The 15036-nt window shown below is 52.8% G+C and overlaps 1 protein-coding gene and 1 long non-coding RNA gene across 4 annotated transcripts in view; one reads left to right on the forward strand and one right to left on the reverse strand.

Moving 5' to 3' along the window:
• Positions 1–15036, forward strand: part of LOC135405272 (zinc finger protein 501-like) — an 895895-nt gene that overhangs the window by 834754 nt on the left and 46105 nt on the right. The gene's annotated exons all lie outside the window — the stretch shown is intronic.
• LOC135405707 (uncharacterized) lies at positions 10731–13925 on the reverse strand. Its single transcript, XR_010425966.1, has 3 exons — positions 13810–13925; positions 12855–12983; positions 10731–10951 (listed from the first exon to the last, which is right to left on the reverse strand). It is a non-coding gene; the product is annotated as an uncharacterized LOC135405707 (long non-coding RNA).

A 15036-nucleotide genomic window follows, 5' to 3' on the forward strand; every position in this document is an offset into this window, starting at 1 on the left:
GAGCCAAGGGCAGGGCCTGACACTTGGCCTTATTGATCCAGCCTGTCCAGATCCCTCTGCAGAGCCTTCCTGCCCTCCAGCACATCCACACTCACAACCAACGTGGTGTTGTCCATGAATTTCCTGAGGGGGCACTCGATCCCCTGGCCCAGATCATCAATACTGATGTTAAACAGGAGCAGCCCCAACCCCTGAGCCCTTGGGAACCCCACTAGTGACTGGCCCCAACTGGATTTCCTTCCATTCCCCACCACTCCCTGGGCCATCAGACACTTTGTCACCCAGCAAACAGTTCCCCGGGCAAGCCATGAGCAGCCAGTTTGTGCAGGAGAGGCTGGGGGAGATGGTGCCAAAGGCTTTCTGGAATTCAGAGAGACACATCCCAGCCTTTCCCTCAGCTGCTGAGCGGGTCCTTTGTCAGAGAAGGAGATGAGGTTGGTCAGGCAGGACCTGCCTTTCCCAACCCCACACTGGCTGGGCCTGATCCCCTGGTTGTCCTGCCCCTGCCATGGGATGGCACTGAGGAGGATCTGCTGCATGGACTTCCCCGGTCCTGAGGTCAATGGGACAGGCCAGGAGTTCCCTAGATGCTCCTTTTGGCCCTTCCTGTGCATGGGCATCCCATGTGCTTGTTGCCAGTCAGCTGGGATTTCTTCAGTTCTGCAGCACTGCTGGGGAATGAGTGAGAGTGGCTTGGCCAGCTCTTTCTCCAGCTCCCTCAGGACTCTTGGCTGCATCCCATGTGGGCTCAGGCACTTGGGGGGGTCTCATTGGCAGAGCAGGTCACTGACCATTTCCTCCTGCATTGTGGGGGTTTCACTCAGCTCCCCATCACCAGCTTCCAGCCAAAGCCTGCCTGCCAGGTGTCCAAGGGGTCAGTTCTGCTGCCCCCTCCTTCCTTCCCCTAAAATGGAAAATTCCCTCATTTAGGGTCCCTGTGCCCCAGACAGCTCCAACCACCACCTCACCCACCAGTCCCACAATCATGGGATGCTTTGGCTTGGGAGGGGCCTTCAAGAGCATCTCAGCACCCTCAGATTAAAGATTTCCTTCCTACTATCTCCTCCAACCCTTCCCTCGATCTATGTGAAGCCACTGCCCCTTGTCCTGTCACTCCAAGCCCTTGTCCAAAGTCTCTCTTCATCTTTCTTGTTGGCTCCCTTCAGGCACTGCAAGGCCACAATTCGGTCACCCCAAAGCCTTCTCTTCTCCAACCTCAACACTCCCAATTCTCTCAGCCTTTCCTCACAGCAGAGCTGCTCCATCCCTCTGATCCTCTTGCTGCTCCCCTCTGCACTCACTCCAACAGGTCCATGTCCTTCCTGGGCTGGAGCCCAGAGCTGGAGGCAGCTCTGCAAATGGGGCAGCATTACAGCCACGCATGTTCCAGCAAGGACATGGTGGAGCCTCATGGAACGAAGGGGCCACTATCCTCTGCAGCTCTTTCTGAAGCACAAATGACCCTGGGACAATGGGAAATCTCCGAGAATCCAAAGGGCATTTTGGGACTGCAGGGCCTCATGGAACTAAAGGAACCCTTGGAGACTGGGGAAGGCTCATGGAATCCAGGGGCCATTGTGACATGTGGGCCCTCCTGGAAGCAAAGGAACCCTGAGAATTTCTGTGGGAACAAGTTAAGGCAGCAGCAGCTGCATTCAGTTAATCAGGATCCAAAAGGAGTGTTTTGGCCTTGACTGGTGTTTTCCATCCAGAGAGTGCTGTTTGCCAAAGTGGAAACCACTTGGAACGCTTTGCATGGCAGCCTGTGTTTTTGTCTGGTGGCTGAACACAGCCAGCACATGAGGGGAGGGGAATGTGTGGGATCAGGGCACTGCTTTGGGGCCATGCTGGGAATTCCAGTGGACTAAAAGACAAAGCCCAGGCGCTGTTTCCAAAGGAACCCCAATGAAAGGGGGACACCGGAAAGATGGGCGGACAAGTCCTGGAATGGAACTCTGTGTGTGCAGCCTCATTTTCTCCTTCAGCACCCACAGGAGAGGGGGGAAAAAAGTGGGGGTTGGGCCCCCAAAACTGTTCAGGGGGAAAATTGGAAATTGAGGGGACAATGGGAAAGTGGGAGGAACAGGGAGAAGGGTGGAAAAGGCAGGGTGGTCTGGCAGGCCTGATGGTCCCATGAGGGTCTTTGGGCACAGGGGGGTTGGCAAAAGGGCCCCCCTGAGCTCCCAACTTCCTCTGGGGTTCTGGAGGCTGCTGGATCCAATCTCAGCCTTGGGTAATGACAACAGTTTCAGTTTAAAGAAATTAGAGAGGTGTGAGTGAACCACTTTTGTCCCCAAGGTTTTAATGATGGCAAATCAAATCTTTTGATTTATTTAGGGTTCCAAATGATCAGACAAAAAATCTTCATCAGAATTATTTACTGCACAATACAAACACTAAAACTACCAGGAGTACAGGATAAGATAGGACAGTGCTCTACACTAAAGCAATTGTTGAAGCAATTCTACTCCAGCTGGCACAAAATCAATAATTCTTAATTAGAGATGGATGGAACTCCCCCAGACCAACGCTCGGGGGGAGATCTCTGCTCTCAACCTCCAGAACTCACCTTGGGGGGTCCCCAGCCAAGGCAGGAATCTCGACACACCCCACAAGAAAGGTTCTGTTGGAAGAAGCTGCCCCTGTGAAAGGGGACTGGCCCTTTGTGGTCAAAAGGGATGGAGTGACAGTCACTGGACTCCACGGGTTGCCTCAACATCAGGGGCTTCATTCGGGGTGGAAGCAGCAGCCGAAGCTCTTCCCGCAGTCAGGGCACTGGTAGGGCTTCTCTTACTGGTGGGTCCGTTGGTGTTTGGTCAAGACACCGATCTGGGTGAATCTCTTCCCACACTCCCCACACTTGTAGGGCCTCTCCCCGGTGTGGATGCGCCGGTGGGTGACAAGATGGGATTTCTCCTTGAACCATTTCCCGCAGTCGGTGCAGCAGAAGGGCCTCTCATCCGTGTGCGTCCGCTCATGCCTGTAGAGATTCCCCCGGGTTGGAAACCTCTTCCCACATTCCAAGCACTTGTAGGGCCGTTCCCCAGTGTGGATGCGATGGTGTTTGTGGAGGGTGGAGCTGTCACTGAAGCTCTTCCCACATTCCCTACACGTGTAAGGACATTCTCCAGTGTGGATGTGCTGGTGGGAACGAAGGTGAAAGCTCCGGCTGAAGCTCTTCCCACATTCCTCACACTTGTAGGGCCGTTCCCCAGTGTGGATGAGCTGGTGGGTGCGGAGGTGGTAGCTCTGGCTGAAGTTCTTCCCACATTCTCCACATGTGTAGGGACGTGCCCCAGTGTGGATTTGCTGGTGGCGGAGCAGGCTGAAGCTCTGACTGAAGCTCTTCCCACATTCCCAGCACCTGAAGGGCTTCTTTCTAGTGGGAGGCTGCTCAGGGACCACCAGGTTGGAGCTCTGGCTCAAGCTCTGGTCGCCTTCCTGGCACAGGCTGGCTCTTTCCTCCTCAGAGCACCCTGGGATGGCTTTGGAGCCCCTCCTGCAGGGGGATCTCCGGCCCTTTTCCTCCCCGCTGCCTTCCTGCGCCGGGGAGCCCTTCAAAACGGCCTCTCCCACCAGGGTCTCACGGGGGGATTTGTCCTCCGGGCTCTCCGTCCTCAGCTCGGGGCCTGGGGCAGGAAGCAAGAAGGACAGGCAGGGGATTTGCCTCCGGCCCACAGGGAAGGCCAAGGACATCCCCCCAACTCCGGCCCTGGCAGGACGGCGGCACCAGCGGGGTTGTCCTGCAGCCGGGGCCATGCTCGGCTGCCAGAGCCAGCACAACACCCGCCCAAAGGGACACTGACTTCCTCCTCACCTGCCTGGGGGGCCCAAGGCATCTTCCTCTTCCTCGCAGCCTCCTCCTCCATCCGCCCAAGCTTTGGGAAGGATAAATCCTGATGGGAGGGGAAAACAAGGGCTGAGCGCGTTGGCTTGGGGGTTCCTCCTGCCCAAGTCCATCTCTAGAACTCACCAGGCATCCTCTGTCCATAAAAACCTCCAAACCACCAAGATTCAGCCCAGAAAAACTCAAACCACCCATATTCAGGCAAAACACCCCTCAGAAATAGCAAGAAGACCCTCATCCAGCCAAACTGCAAAAAGTTGAGATTCAGCTAAAAAATACTCCAAAATATGAAGATTAGCCCAAAAAAAAGGTGATGGGGACTGAATTTTACCCTCCAGCAGGAAAGTCGTTTGATTTCAAGCTCGTCTTCAAAGCGTGCCCTGGGATTGGAGCCTGGGCTCTAATTAACCTCTCCTGTGCTGCCAAACAGCAGGAGCTGGATGGCCAAGGGACAAACTCTGTGATCCCTGTCTGTGTCCATGGCCCCTGTCAGTGTCTTTCAGGGAAACTGAGAGGAGGAAATGAAGAAACTTGTTTGGAACTAAACCGGTGTTAAAGTGGGAAAAACCTCCTTCCATGGAAATAAAACTTAGACAGTTTTTCCTGGGCTGAACAAGCTCATTCAGGGATGAAGGACTGGGACTTCTGTGGACACTTGTGCTGGTTTCTTTGGACACTTGTGTTCCTTCAGAGAGCCCCTGGAAACACTCTGCTGTTCACTCCCAGTGCCACCAGTGCCTGGGTCCTGTCTGCAGCAGCAGATTGCAGTGGGACGGGAGAAATGCTTTTCTGAGCCTCTGGGCTGGACACAGGCACAGCCTGACCCTGAACCCAAGGGAAACAAAGACAAATTCCACGGCTTTAGCTGGACCAAGGCTGGGGGGGTTTCCTGAGGGCAGCACTAACCAGACTTCTCTGTGTGTGTGAGACACGCAGAAGCACAAATGCCGTCACAGCCCAGAGCAGTCAGTGCAGATTTTTGGGGGCATCAACAGGACCCCTCCCCTGGGGGCTGCAATTTCACACTCCTTTGGAGAGCATCGACTAAAACATCCCACACACACCCACAGCCACTCAGACACAGCCAAACACACCCACACCCACTCACACCCACACAAGCAGCTCATCCTGCACTTCAGCAGGATGAGCCCTGACCGAGCAGAGGGACCCAAATCACCTGGAAACACACCCCAGGGACCCCAAAACACAGTCAAAACACACCCAGATCACCCCAAAACACACCCCAGGGAACCCAAAACACAGCTGGGGGGCCCCCAAAACACACCCAAACACACCAAACACAGCAGCTCATCCTGCATTTCAGCAGGACGGCCCTGACCGAGCAGAGGGACCCAAAATGCACCCAGATCACCCCAAAACACACCCCGGGGACCCCAAAATACACTCCGGGGATCCCAAATCTCCGGGAGACCCCAAACCCCAAAACACACCAGATGGCCCTGACTGAGCAGAGGGACCCAAAATGCACCCAGATCACCCCAAATCCCACCAGGGGGACCCCAAAACCCCAAATCCCACAAAATAGCACTGGGGGAGTGGGGACACCCAAAACCTGGGTGGGGACCCCAGAATCCCACCGGGGTGGGTGTTGGGGGTAACCCCCACCCCTGGGGCCCCTCCTGGGGGGCTGTGGGGGGTCCCTGCCCCCCCCAACCTGTGTGTCCCCCCCCCAAATCCCACAGGCAGCTGGAGCAGAATCACCTGTACACGGCCTACACTGGCATCATGGCCAAGGTGGGACCCCAAAAATGGGGTGGAGGGGTTTGAGGGGGCCCTGGGGTTTGGGGGATCCCCGGGAATTCGGGTGAGGTGATATTGGGACTGGGGGGGGAGGGTCCCCAGAATTTGGAGGGGGAACCTGGAGACTGGCGAGGGTGTTCCCAGGGGTTTTGGGGGTCCCTGGAGGTGGGGGGTCCCCAGAGATATTTTGGGAAGGATCCAGAGACTGGAGGGTCCCCAGAAGTTGGGGGGGGTAGTGATTGGGGGGGTCCCCAGAGACTGGGGGGGTTCCCAAGGGTGGGGGTCTCAAAGATGAGGGGACTGTGGGTGGGGGACAGGAACTTTGGGGGTCCCCAGGAATTGGGGGGTTTCTATGGTTATTTTGGGCATCCCCAGAGATTTGGGGGTCCCCCCAAAAGGCTGGTTGGGGGGGCTAATTTGGGGAGCCCCCCTTTAAATTCCCCCCCCCCCCCCCGAGCTGTCACACGGGGGAAGGGGAGGAGGAAGAGAAGGAGGAAGAGAGGAAGGAAGAGGCCGAGGACTTGTTCAAGGTGAGGGGTGGACCCCAACACCTCCCTTGACCCAACCTGACCCTTGTGACCCCCCTGACACCCCCATGCCCCCCCAGGAGAAGGAGACGGAGAAGCAGAAGCTGCTGAACCTCCCCCCGTGACCCCTCAACCCCCAACCCCTGACACCCCCTGACCCCCCCTGACCCCTGTGTCCCCCCAGGAGAAGGAGAAGCAGAATTTGCTGAACTTCCCCCTGTGAGCCCCTGTGACCCCTGACCCCCAACCCCTGACACCCCCCGACCCCTGTGACCCCCCCAGACCCCTGTGACTCCTCCTGTGCCCCCCAGGAGAAGGAGAAGCAGAAGCTGCTGTCCCAGCAGGCCCGGTTGCACACACAGGGGGCGGCTGCGATGGTGCTGCAGATGATCAGTGCCTGCAAGGGTGAGACCCCCGGGGAGAGACCCCTGAGAGACCCCCCTGTGTGAGAGAGACCCCCAGGAGACCCTTGGGAGAGACCCCTGTGAGGGTGAGACCCTCCCAGGAGAGACTCCTGACAGACCCCTGGGAGAGACCCCTGAGAGACCCCTGTGTGAGAGAGACCCCTGGGAGAGAGACCCCTGGGAGACCCCCCTTTGTGAGAGAGACCCCCAGGAGACCCCTGGGAGAGATCCCTGTGAGGGTGAGACCCTCGGGAGAGACTCCTGACAGACCCCTGGGAGAGACCCCTGAGAGATCCCTGTGTGAGAGAGACCCCCAGGAGACTTCCGGGAGAGATCCCTGTGAGGGTGAGATGCCCAGGAGAGACCCCTGACAGACCCCTGTGTGAGAGAGACCCCAGGGAGAGAGACCCCCAAGAGTTCCCCTGGCACGTGACCCTCGTGTGACACACACATGTTGTCCCCAGGTGAGCACTGGGGCCGTGGGGGGGCTGTGACACACACATGACACACACATGACACACGTGTGTCCCCAGGTGAGCAGGGGGGCCATGGGGGGCTGTGACACACACACACACACACACACACACACACACACACACACACACACACACACACAGGGATGTTCCAGGGGTAACTCAATCCGGGCTGTGGGCAGGTCCCTGCAGGAGCAGCAGCTTCCTCTGCACATTTGAGGTGATAAAGCTGCTCTAAACCTGCACTCCAACTACTCCACAGCTCTGGGCTCACCTCCACACCACTTCTCAGCCTCACCTCAGGGCCTGGGCTCAAGGACAGGAACCTGCAGGGAGGGGACATCATGTGCAAGCTGAGGGCTGCCTGCTTGCACTGGCCTCTGGGCTTCTTTCTCCTTCTACAACCAGCCCAGAACTCAGCCTGCTTTTCTAACATCACACTGGCCACAATTTGCCTCATCTTCAGCTTCCTGTCCATCCACACTCCCAGCTCCCTTTCTGCCTGCCTGCTCTCCAGACACTCTGGCCCCAGCCCGGGGGGCTGACGGGGCTTCTTGTGGCCAAAGGGCAGGACCCAGCCCTTGGCCTGCTGGAACCTCATCCCCTTGCAATCAGCCCATGGATCCAGCTGGGCCAGGTCCCTCTGCAGAGCCCTCCTGCCTTCCAGCACATCAACACACCCCCAGCTTGGTGTCAGCTGCACATTTGCTGATGAAATGCCTGGTTCTGCAGCAGCTGCAGATGCTCAAGGGGCAGCAGGACCAAGTCAGGGGCCTTGGGGGGCCCGGGGGGCTTTGGGGTGCGGGAGGGTCCTGGGGGAGCTGGGGAGGGGCTTTGGGGATTGGGGGTACAAACCAGTACAGATCAGTACAGACCAGTACAGATCAGTACAGACCAGGACAGACCAGTACCTCCTCACTGCTCCCCAGATCTCTCCTGGAGCTGGGCCACGTTGTCCTGGGACACCTGAGCCCCCCCAGTGCCCTCCCAGTACAGCCCAGTGCCCCCAGTACAGCCCACTGTGTTCCTGTCCCAGGGTGCCAGGGTGCCCCCCTCTTTGGGGGGGTGGTTGGAATGGATTTGAGGGGGGGGGGCTGGGGGAGATTTCAAGGGATCTGGGGGTTTGGATGGGGATTTGGGGGCGTTTAGGGGTCTTTTGGGTGTATTTGGGGGAGTTAAAACAGGTTTTGGGGGCATTGGGGCATAAAAAAGGATCTGTGGGGGGAGGGGACTAAAGGGAAAATGAAGGTTAAGGGACATATGGGGAGGTTAAAGAGGTCTGGGGGGGAGATGAGGGGCTGCACCAAGAGCAGCTGAGTCCTGAGACCTCCCCGGTGTCCTCAAGACCCTCTTGGTGTTCCTAATTCCCCCTTGACACTCCAAGACAAGCCTGGTGTCTCCAATGTCCCCAGGGCCTCCCCATTGCCATTATTCCCCTCTTGACACCCCCAATTCCACTGGCCCCAAGCCCCATCCCTGATGTCCCCAACCCTCCATCTCACCCCAGGAGCCCCCCCTGGCCCTTTTGACCCCAAAAATGCCCCCCCACACGCTCACAGAAAGGACAAGGGCATCTGCGGACACGTTGGGGACAGTTGGGGGGCTTTGCAGGGCACTGAGTGATTACTGGAGGATACTGGGACACACTGGGGGGAACCAGAGGGCACTGGGAGGGACTAGAGGGTTACTGAGGGATCCTGGTAGGGCACTGGGAGGGACTTGGGAGTTACTGGGGGATTATCAGGACACAGGGAGAGACACTGGCAGGTTACTGGGCCATACTGGGGGTTACTGGGTGCTCACTGGAACATCACTGGGCCATCCTGGGGGGCAGTGGGAGGTCACTGGGACACACTGGCTGGTCACTGAGGGGGTTACTGGGCCGTACTGAGGGGCACTGGGAGCCCCTTACACGGATGCGGTACATCTCCCTACCGGACTTTGGGAGGCACCCCCAGGACTCCTTCCCCTGGGGGCTGGGAGATCCCCTGAACCCCACTGCTGGGCTTTAGGGGACCCCGGGCCCCAGTCCCTTTGGGGTCTCTGTGTGCTGCGTGTTGGGGGTCTCTGGGGTTTGGGACAGGCATCGGGATTCCCTTTCCCTGGGGTCGGTCCGCCGGGCCGGCAGGGGGCGCTGTTGCGGGAGGGGTAATGGCGGGTCGCGGGTCATGCCGGCGGGTAACGCCGGCGCGCCTGCGCAGTCCAGCCAGGGCGCTGGGACAGCCCCACCCCCCCCACGCGGGTTCCAGGCCCCGCGCTCTGACCCTCGGGAACCCCCGAACCCCTCGGCTAAACCCTCCCGAGCCCTCCAGCCTTTCCACCCACAGCCGCGCTCCCCGCAGCCCCGAGCGGATCCCCAGAATCGCGCTCTCCGAGCGCAGCCTCACCTCCACCGCTACCGCTGCCCCGCAGACAACATGGCGCTCTGCGCACGCCCCGCCTCTCGAGCCCCCGCCGCAGCCAATCAGCGCTCGGCCCGTCCCCGCCCCGTCCCTGCCGGCCCCGCCCTGTCGGGTGAGCGGGGCGGGCACGGCGGGAAAGCGGCGGGGGGGAAAGAGCGGGGGGGACCCCAAAGGGAGCGCGAGGGGCGGGGGGTCACCCCCAAAGGGGGCTGGGGGGAGCCGGGCTGTGAAGGGACTGCTTTTCCAAACTGCCCTCCTTATCCCGCATGTGCACACTTCTCTCCTGCTGGGATCTGGCCCAGACAAACCTGAAAATACCTGGAAGTGCCACCTCCACCAGCACTTCCTCCACAGCTGCTTTCAAGGATTTCTCTTCAATTTGCCAAGGAAATGCTTCCAGATCATACTTCCATCTACAAGTCAGAACACCAGCCTGCACCAGGACTCCTGCTTGTTTTCCCTGCACTTGCTGACAGGAGGTGCAGAGGCAGGATGTCAGCACTTCATTACCAACAGCCTTAACGGGGGATGACTCCACTTTTTAACCTTGGAAGAAGAGCAGCTTTTCCTTTTCCTCTCCTGTTTTTTGGGGTTAGTTTTTTTTTACCTTCTGAATAAAAGAACACATGTGTAAATTGAAATAATCTGAACCCAACTTTTAAGAAGACTGACACCTTTGAGCAGCTTCCTCTTAACCCTCTCTCCATGTTGGAGGAGTGGCCAGATGAAGAGTTACCAGCCCATCCTGGCTTCCAGAATGGCACAGCTGGTGGTTAGAGATTCATCTCACAGTTATCTAGAATATGCCCAAACTTGTTCTGCCCTTCCTAATTCCTAACTCAGACCAATGGCTCCAAACCCAGCATCTGGGAGGCTGATTAGGTTGGCAAGAACATTTCCCTGTGTGACAACAGTGTGGGCACAAGGACTAGGAGTGTGTCATAAGAAATCTGACTTGCATACATGGGGTAGGAGACAAAAAAAAACACAGATAAGCAGAAAATGTTTGCAAGGAAGAATTGGCAGCAAATCTGTCAGAAGATTAGTGCAGGTGACTATCAAATACAGGAGAAAACATGATGAAAGGAGTAACTCATGACTCTTTATCTGAGCTATGAAATGAACAGTAACTTCAGCCACTGATGAGAGATTTTTTTAAATACAGAAGTTATTTAAACTCACAGAAGTGAGTTTGCAGTTGTAGCATTTTCCACATTATAGCCTACAGCTGGTAAATATAAAATAAGCAATTAAAAAGCAATCAAGCTTGCTGCATGAAAACCTCTCAAACAGGCTGCTTCAAACAATAACAGTCTTCTTGCTCCCCTCCTTCCCCCAAGCCCCAAAACTTCACCACATCTCAGGTCTGTACTACTCACACACATCACTTGGCAGAGGAAAGCCACACAAAACAAAAGATAAAGAATAATTACTTGTTTTGGTAGGTACTGATGGTCACATGTGTGGAATGGGAGGTCCCAAGAGGAGTGTCAGCTTGGTGGATGGTCCCTCTTGGGAAGTACAGTAAGTCACCTGGCTGCAAGAAAATTGATATATTTAGGGCACCAGGTCAAACCTTATTGCAGTCAGAGAAAATACTCTCTGAGCAGACAGTCTGACAATATATATCCTTTAGCACCACAAAATGGAGCAGTCCTGCAATGTACACTTTAATAACATAAAGAACACTAAGCCAGAAGTTCAGAACCTTAAACTTTCCAACCTGCTGTCAATATTTGCTGAAAACGTGAAACAAGCTTTTTAACATCACAGAACACACAGACTCCCACTGAGCTGCAGGAAGAGGACAAAGAAGCAGCTGAGATGGACCTGCTGGCAACACAGTGGGCTGGCAGAGGAGCAGTGAAATGGGGATTTGGTCAGATCACATCAAAAGAAAAGGCTAGTATTCCACGAGAAAAGCCAAATGTTCTATAAAAATGGTAATCTGTTACAATACTGTTGTCTGAGATTTTCAGTTAAAGCACTTAAAAAACAGGTACGACCTTCCTCCTCCTCCTCCCTATCTTTCTTCTCACCTATGTAAATTAAAACTCCACACTGAAAAAAAAACTAGATAAGGAAAGTCAAGGCAAGAAAGGTGTAAAGCACATAAAATTGCCTCCAAGAAGGAAATAAAAGTTTACTTGTGGCTTGTCCTGTAAACACCTATAGAGTTGGACAGCACAGTCAAAGAAAACTGCCTTCCTTACCAGAGTGGGGACTACACCAACCAAGAGTATTCTGAATTCTCTTCATTTGAAAGATGGAGAAAGGAAATATTCTAGAAAGATGTTTAGGGAGGAAATAGAGTCAAACAACAGCATCCCTCTCAGAGGCAGCCACAAAGAGACAACCAAACTTTGACACCAGCCACCCAGAAGAAATGGGTCACAGGAAGTGAACAACAGCAAACAGAAGAAAAATAAATTAAAAACTTGGATAACTTTTAAGCCCATCATTATTCCATAAAAATGAAAGGCACTGAAGTCTGGTCCAAAATATTCCAGAAATGAAAAAGGGAACTGTAATTTACTAGACTTTGCATCACCCAGTACACGATGACGATTGAATATTCCCCTCTGTCAAACAACACAGCTCATGATGTCAGCATCCCATTCAATGGGTCACACTATTCCTAAAACACCTACACCATCCAACATGTCACACTATTCCTAAAACACCTACACCCAAATGCAGCTCTGGACACTGAGAAGAGCAGAGAGAGGCTCCCTAACAGGCCAAAAGGCAGAGAAACTCCTGAGGATTCCAACATGGAGCAGCACCACCAGCTGGACAAGCAACACTTCAAAAGCAGGTCAAACAGAACAGGACAAGCACCAGATTCCCTGCTGACACTCAGTAATCTTCATGAAATGTTCCTTTTATTCCAAAAATCAACCACCAACCAAACACTTGAATTTCACGTTTGGAAAAAGGAAGAGCAATCAATACAGCAAGTTTATATGGGGTTTGGTTCATGCTTTTCTTTATCAGCCAAGGATAAATATTTAAATCTCACTCACCAGAACAGTGACAATGTTCAGTGCAGCAGTAAGTCTCAGTGCACAGAAGGATTAGCCTGAGGGATTACAGGCAGCATGTAAAAACATAAAAATATTATATAACCATACACAAATCCAGTGTTTTTTCTGCACACAACTCCACAAATATGACCGAGGAGTCAGGGTGCCCAACCTGGAGAGTACTAGTCAATTTACAGAAATAACTGGGGGTTTTGGCCCATTATTTAAATACTAGAAGCAAAGGATACCTTTAAAAAAGGATACAGACAACTATCACCCAAATTTCTCGTGCTCGCAGTGTGCAAACCCTCCCCTCAGTTTCACAGCCACAATCACTGCCTTCAAGAAATGGACCACTTTTAACTTTTCTGGCAATCACAGCCCAGACCACCTAAGGCAATGAAATTCTCATACCTTTAATATGAACTCACGTGTGGGATTCCCAATCCTATCTTCTGATTCCACATCATATTCCCGAGCTAAAGGCACCCTTGGTTTATAGAGCCGCCAGTGTTTCTCGCCTTCCAGCTGAAGGATAAACACCTGCAAAAGACCATAAATCCAAATCCATAAGGAAGTAATTCGTTTCACATTAATTTTTAGATAGCTGCAATTCAGAGAAATTTCAATTTGAACTAATTTTGGCTTATCCCCAACAGAGCATCAGAAACCTCTATAGGGTGCCCAATGGGGGTAGATGGCATGAGTTAGAAATGCTGGATGTGAGGCTGCTGAATAACAAGCATAAGGAAAGTGAAACTCCAGGTGTATTGAATGGAAATGAAAATATTAAAAAGCAAAATATACATATAAGGATTGGATTTTTTGATTTGGTTTAAGTGGGATAGTCCAATTTTTTCTTTATAACGCAGTGTATATTTGTATGTTTCTTTTAGAAGCTGATTTAAAATGCATTTGGACCACAGGAATTCATCATATCAGTAACTTCTTAAAAACAGCAGGACCAACAAGCACAACCAGTCTGCTGTTACAGTCCAGCTGAAGAAAGAGCAAGTACTTAGTAAAGGAAAAAGGACTTGTAAATTCTTGGGGCCTGAATGAAGTGAAAATGAAAAAACAGGTGCTAGAAAGCTTCTGCAGCTGGGAAAACAAACTTCTCTTTTTATCTAATGGAAATACCAGGTCTGGAAAACCCAGTTTACATGATATTATGATTAGATATTACTATTAGTAAATTTTCAGCAAAAATATGTAAGAAAAACGACTACAAGGAAACACAAATAAAAAAAAAAACCATTTTCCTATAATGTTTAGTGGGGGGGAGGGTTAGAAGCACACACACAACAGCAAACACTGCCATCAGCAAAAGCCCATGCACAGTTTCACAGGCAAGGTTGTGCTGTCCTACCTCAACATCATCATAGTGAGGAGGAAGGCCCTGGGATCCCTGGGCAGTGATGTAAACATTGGACCCCACCAGAGACCCAAAGTAGCACTCCAGCTTCTCCTGAATCTTCCACAGCTCCTCCTGTAAAAAAAAAAAAGATGCTGTTACTTGCTGAAGAGCTCAGCCAAGCCCAGCCCACCTCCTCCCCACGGCTTGGGAAGAATGATCACATCAGGGACACAGAGGCTGGGAAGGAAGGTGCTCTGGACCAGTGTTTCTCCTGAAGGAGAGCACTGGAGATGCAAAGGGGATCTGCCATGAGAGTCATTGCTAAGCCAAAAAGTCTGGTGCCCCAACCTGGGTTTGTTCTCTTCCCTGTGCCATCTTTAGGCTGCACAACCAGACAGACAAGGCTGAACAGAGGAAAATAATCCCACAAACAGCAAAACACCATAAGACAAGAAGCACATGCAGGACCTGCATTCTCTCACCAGAGAGAACATACAAAGGTTAGAGACCTTTCACCAGTTACTCCAATCATTTGGGAATATTCAAAACCAAACTTGACTCATCCACACCCCACATGTGACAAACAAGGCACCGAAGGGAAACAGCAGAACGTGCCAAGTACCAGATCCACACAAGTGCAGCTTGGCCATTAAAGCTGACATCAGCCAGGAACACTATACCTGGGACTCAGCTTGTATTTGGGATCTTATTTGGGTCCACCTCACAATTCAATTGTGTTGACACCTTCAAGGCTACCTGAATCAAAGCACCTCCAAGAATCCAAGTCCTTTACACAACTGTGCAGCACCACTGTCTCGTTCTCAAACTCAAGGACTGAGAACACTCAGCTAAAATGGGCTGGTACCTTTCCATGGTGCAATTCACTGGCAAGAACACTGGAAATATTTCACATGGTTTCACACCCTACCCTCCATTAAAGGGAAGTGGCTCAAAAGCCACAAAGTTTGCACAAGGGAACAGTGGGGCAGAAGGGATAATTTAAGCACAGATGCCTAATCAGCAATTTTGTGCATTTGGTTTTGTTTCCAAACTTTTACGTGACAGAGTAAAATTTTAAAAAGAATATATTATTATACATATTATAGCATGAATCAGATTTTGTTCTTACTGCAGAGCAGTGAAACATGATGGACAGTGCAAAAGTATAAACTGTGTTTTAATACAGCTCATGTAAAGATTTCAGCAGGTCATCAATGTCAACCACTTGCCCTGGGGACA

Source organism: Pseudopipra pipra, chromosome W (assembly GCF_036250125.1).
Source record: "Pseudopipra pipra isolate bDixPip1 chromosome W, bDixPip1.hap1, whole genome shotgun sequence".
In the NCBI taxonomy this organism is placed as follows: Eukaryota; Metazoa; Chordata; class Aves; order Passeriformes; family Pipridae; genus Pseudopipra; species Pseudopipra pipra.